Consider the following 6,000-nt stretch of genomic DNA (forward strand, 5'->3'; position numbering starts at 1 on the left):
CAATGTATGAGGGGGAGGAATGGAAAGGTTATGATATGAAATTCCGGAAAGCAAAAGAGTACGATGCTAGTTTGACTTGGGATTGCCTGGACTCGGTGTCATGGCACAAACAGCTCCTGCCAGGGGCGGCAGGTACGTCCTCGCCAGGCGGGAGTGGGTCAGGATTCACCCGCCAAAAGCCCGCTGTGCCCTTTGGCGGGCGCCGGTGGGGATTACCAGCCCAAGTCCGGCGGGAATGGCGGCAAGCGTGGGGTTTGTTGGGGCTTCAATCGAGGCAACTGTAACAGACCGCAGGGAACATGTAGGTTCAGGCATGCATGTGCGGGCTGTGGGAATTCCTCACACCCGGAGAGTACATGTAGATCTAAAAATAGCAGGACAGGAGGTAAAGGCGGTTCTAAGCAGGAGTGAGGTAGAAAGTTGTGACCGATTGCCTACACCCATTGATATCATGGCTTTGACTCCTTGGTTGAACAAATACCCTGATCATGTATCCGCTGGGGTGTTGAGGAAGGGATTCTTACATGGCTTCCACATCCCGGCGGGGGATTTTCGGGGGGACTCCTTTTGTAAAAACCAGTTATCGGTACAGCACAACCCAAGTGTGGCAGAGAAGAAAATTGCAAAAGAAGTCAGCTTAGGGCGAGTGGCGGGGCCTTTTCGTTGCCCGCCGGTGGCGGAGTTCATCTGTTCCCCGTTAGGGGTTGTCCCGAAGAAAGACCCAGGGGAGTTCAGACTTATCCATAACCTGTCGGCTCCAAGGGGTTCCTCGGTGAACGAGGCCATTGACCCAGATGTTTGTTCAGTACGGTACGCATCGTTCGATGATGCCGTGGCCATGTTAAATCGCCTGGGCCCCGGGGCGCTGATGGCGAAATCAGATATCGAATCAGTGTTCCGGCTGCTCCCGGTACACCCACAGGATCAGCGCTTGCTAGGTTTTTGCATTTCAAGGGAGTTATTACATGGACAAATGCATGCCTATGGGTTGCTCTATTTCTTGTACTTATTTTGAAATGTTCAGCTGTTTTTTAGAATGGGCATTCACTGAGGCCACAGGGCATAGGCATGTTATGCACTATCTAGATGACTTCCTGTTCTTGGGAGCAGCCGGCGACACGAAATGTGCGCAGGCGCTACATGACTTCTGCATCCTCATGAGGGAGTTTGGAGTCCCATTGGCACCGGGTAAGACGGTTGGGCCATCTACTTCACTGGAGTTTCTGGGAATTGAGCTCGATTCTGTGGAGGGATGTTTCCGTTTACCGATGGACAAGGTGGCCAAGTTTAGGGCTTTCTTGACGCAATGCCTGGGCAAGGAGAAAGTGACCCTGTACCTGTTACAACAAACAGTGGGTCAGCTTAACTTTGCCTTGAGGGTGGTGCCAATGGCCCGCCCCCTTCTCACGCTCTATTGCACAAGCTATGGTTGGTCTCAGAGAGGGACACCACCGTACGAGACTGTCGGCTGAGGTTCGCCAGGATATGCGCATTTGGTTGGCATTTCTGGTGGATTTCAACGGTCGAGTCGTGTGGAACAAGCCGCCAGCGTCTTCAGATGAACTAGGTCTGTGGACTGACTCAGCGGGGAGCGTGGGATTTGGCGCCATCTTTGGTAATCGATGGTCGGCGCAAACATGGCCGACGTGGTGGCACACCAGCGGTCTCACAGGTACCATTGGGTTCTTGGAGTTATTCCCCATTTGGGTTGCTCTGATGGCATGGCCAGACGACTTCAGGGACCGCTCAGTGGTGTTTTGGTCTGATAATATGACTGTTGTCGAATGCATTAACCAACAGGCAGCACGCTGCAAATGGATCTTGAGATTGTTGAAGGAAGTTGTGCTGCTCTGCATGAGACTGAATGTACAGTTCAGGGCGAAACATGTGCCAGGCGTACTGAATCATGCAGCTGATGCACTCTCTCGTTCACATGTGCAGGCATTCAGGGGTTATCTACCTACAGCGGACCTAGTGGCGGCACCATTCCCCGAAGCACTATGGCTAATCGGTGCCCCGGATTACAAGACCTCGTGGCAGCAAGCTTAGCCCCCAGGACAAGGAAGGCATACAAAGGAGTGTTTTGTTCCTATTGCACATTTTTGGGTCCAACAGGGAGTCAGAGCTGGGGTCAGGAGGAATCCTTCCTGGGGTTCCTGGTGGCGCTGCACAGAGAAGGCCGTACAGCGGCAACGGCCAATAGGCATAGGGCGGCCATTTCATTCATGGCACAGGTGCATGGCATAGAAGACCCAACGGGTTCCTTTTTGGTTAAGAAGGCCCTTCGCGGCTGGCAGCGCCTCGAGGGTCGCAAGCAAGATGCGAGGCGCCCGATTGGCTTAGACAGGTTATCTTTACTCGGAGCGAAACTAGAAGAGACATGCTCCTCCCATTTCGAAGCGGTTCTGTTCCGGGCAGCCTTCGCATTAGCATTCCATGGGGCTATGCGGGTGAGCGAACTGGTCGCAAGGAATAAGAGAGACGTTGAGGGAGGCTTGTGCAGGGATCACGTCCAAATTAGGGGTGATTCGGTGGTAGTTTCGATAGCCAGGTCTAAGACAGACCAGGGGGCTATGGGAAATAGTGTTGTCGTGCAGCGCGCGCGAGGGTCCCCCACGTGCCCGATAAAGTGTATAGAGGAATACTTGGCACTAAGGGCGGATACATGGGGGGGGACTTTGCTAAGGCACAAGGATGGCACCCAACTGACGAGGTTTCAGTTCCAGAGGGTGCTAACGCTGACAATCGCTGCGGCGGGCATGGACCCGCGCGATTTTGGGACCCACTCCTTTAGGATAGGGGCTGCTACTGAGGCTACAGCCAGGGGTCGGAGTGCGGAGGAAGTGAAACAGTTGGGACGATGGTCCTCGAATTGCTTCAAAAGGTATGTGCGATTGCACATGTTGTAAAGATCAATTGACACGCACTCACGCTTCTTGTCTTTTGTTTGAATTACAGTTTCGCGAGCCTGTCATGCGGGGCGGAATTTGCAGTCGACCCGGCACCAGGAGACCAGCGGTCAAGGATCACCGTCTGGGGAGAGAGTGGTATGGGTCGTGGGCCACTCATACGTGAGGCGCGCCGGGGACGTATTCAAAGCAGGTGACACGACTCACGCAGCTGGGGAATACGGGTACAGAGTGGCCTTCCATGGGAAGGGCGGGCTCTGTTTTGACCGATTCGAATCATTTTTTGAGGGTCTTTTAGGGCGGCAAAGGTCACCGCCATCTGTAGTCATAGTACACCTGGGGGGCAATGACTTGGTGATACTGGGTAGACGGGTGTTGTTTGAACAAATTTTGTTTGCTGTTGGCTGGTTGGCTAAAAGAATCCCGGGGTGCACGATTGCCTGGTCTCACATGATTCCCAGGAAAGTATGGTGGGGGGGCCTTTCGGTGTCAGCACTGAACCATTCGGTGAAAAGGGTTAACAATAAAGTTGGTAAATTGTTTCGCTCTTCGCAGTTGCATAGCATTCCTCACGGGTGTATTCGGGGTGATCTCATGTATCTGAATGATGGGGTTCACCTGTCCAGGGAGGGGAATGATTTACTCATAGGAGACTTCATAGCATGGCTAAGGGGTTTGAGGAAGCATGACCTTTAGGAGGAGTTGGGGGGGCCGGATAGTTGGTCAACTATCCGGCCTGTGGCGGTAAGGTCATGATCGGTGAGCAGTAATTTCAAGGTCCCTAGAGGGGGGCGCCACCCAGAATGGATGGGAGCGCCCGGGGGGAGGCGGCCATTGGCCCCTTCCACGGGCAGGCGGCACCCACTAAGGATGGGTCGCCTAGGGGGAGACGGCCATAGGCCCCTCCCAGGGGGGAGGCGGCTAGATGCCCCTCCTACTAATTTCCCGGGGGCCGGATATCCGCGACGGCGGATAGAGAGTGTGGGGATGGGGGGGAGTCCACGCTGTCCTTCCTACAGATACCTCACACGGGAACTCGGACGACCTTTAAGATGGCGTCAAGTGGAAAGGGGGCCCCCACCACGACAAGGGAAGTTACAGTTGGCAATGAGGGTAGAGTCCTCTGCGCATGCGCCACTCACATCGTGAGGGCGAGAGTTTTGGTAGTAAGGGATCTGACACCGGTTAAGACCTTGCCGTTGGCCCTTAATGCTAGGATGTACAATTTTAATTTAGAATGTATGCATTTTCAGGATGTTAGACTCGGCTAGGAAATCTTTGTATTAGAGATCTGTTAAGGTTAGCCAAAGAACATGTCTTCATCAAAAATGTAATAAATGTAAAATTGTACATAATGATGAAACTTTTATTTAATGTTTTAAATTTTGTTTCATATTTTAATAAATACGGCCGGGAGGGTGACTCCCTCCCGCCTTCCAAAAGTTCTAAACCTGTGTCCGACTTCCCATCATTGGGGAGTGTGTTGAGAGGGGGTGGCGGGCATCCCGGCCATATGGAAAGGGGCGACCACTCGGTCCCCCCGAACGTATGGTTGGGTGCCCCGATCCTCCCGGGAAACCATTTTGGGCGGGGGCGTGGCTCGGCTGGTATGCCCGAAGTGGCGTAGCCGGGGCGCGCCTTTTCCCGCCCAAGAGGGGTTGTCCTAGACACCTACACCGAAGACCACGCCCAGTAGGCGTACCGGAGGAGGGTACACGCCCTCCCGCAGAAGAATAAATAGAGCGGGAATCCGAAGAAGCGTCCTCTTGTTCCTGTGCTCTGAAGGCCGCACCCACTTGTTGCTCGTGAGCCCTCGACGGAACAAGCGGCAATTTTGACCCACCCACCAGCCCCTTATGGCAATGTTTGATTAAATAAAGTTTTGCTGAGATAGGCCTTTTTTCCTTTGCAGTGAAAGAGAAGGAATGTTTAAGATAAGGATATGACTTCTGCTTGTAGGATTATGGTTTTTTCTTTGTAGAAGAGAGCAGTTGATGGCACATCAAGACTATGTCAGAATTTTTTCCTTCCTTAGTAGGTAAACAACTGTCGTATTTATTTGTTGGTCGGGCGGTAAGGTCATGATCGGTGAGCAGTAATTTCAAGGTCCCTAGAGGGGGGCGCCACCCAGAATGGATGGGAGTGCCCGGGGGGAGGCGGCCATTGGCCCCTTCCACGGGCAGGCGGCACCCACTAAGGATGGGTCGCCTAGGGGGAGACGGCCATAGGCCCCTCCCAGGGGGGAGGCGGCTAGATGCCCCTCCTACTAATTTCCCGGGGGCCGGATATCCGCGACGGCGGATAGAGAGTGTGGGGATGGGGGGGAGTCCACGCTGTCCTTCCTACAGATACCTCACACGAGAACTCGGACGACCTTTAAGATGGCGTCGAGTGGAAAGGGGGCCCCCACCACGACAAGGGAAGTTACAGTTGGCAATGAGGGTAGAGTCCTCTGCGCATGCGCCACTCACATCGTGAGGGCGAGAGTTTTGGTAGTAAGGGATCTGACACCGGTTAAGACCTTGCCGTTGGCCCTTAATGCTAGGATGTACAATTTTAATTTAGAATGTATGCATTTTCAGGATGTTAGACTCGGCTAGGAAACCTTTGTATTAGAGATCTGTTAAGGTTAGCCAAAGAACATGTCTTCATCGAAAATGTAATAAATGTAAAATTGTACATAATGATGAAACTTTTATTTAATTTTTTTAATTTTGTTTCATATTTTAATAAATACGGCCGGGAGGGTGACCCCCTCCCGCCTTCCAAAAGTTCTAGACCTGTGTCCGACTTCCCATCCTTGGGGATTGTGTTGAGAGGGGGTGGCGGGCATCCCGGCCATATGAGCACTGCCTGTTCACAATATGTTTTAACAAGTGTAACAGAGCATGAGAATCACACAGTGTAACTTGTAGCTACAGTTATAGAAGAGAATTGGCATGCTGAGTGACATTCTGAGACCATGTTTTATATTGTGCCCCGGGGGCGCAACAGGCATATGCCCCCACTTTGTGCGCCCCCGGGGCACAATGGTAATACAGAGCAGGCTGCATATGCTTCTGCACCCCCTTCTGTAATTCTGATAGCATTG

The sequence above is a fragment of the Lissotriton vulgaris genome, chromosome 11 (genome assembly GCF_964263255.1).
Source record: "Lissotriton vulgaris chromosome 11, aLisVul1.2, whole genome shotgun sequence".
Lineage (NCBI taxonomy): Eukaryota > Metazoa > Chordata > Amphibia > Caudata > Salamandridae > Lissotriton > Lissotriton vulgaris.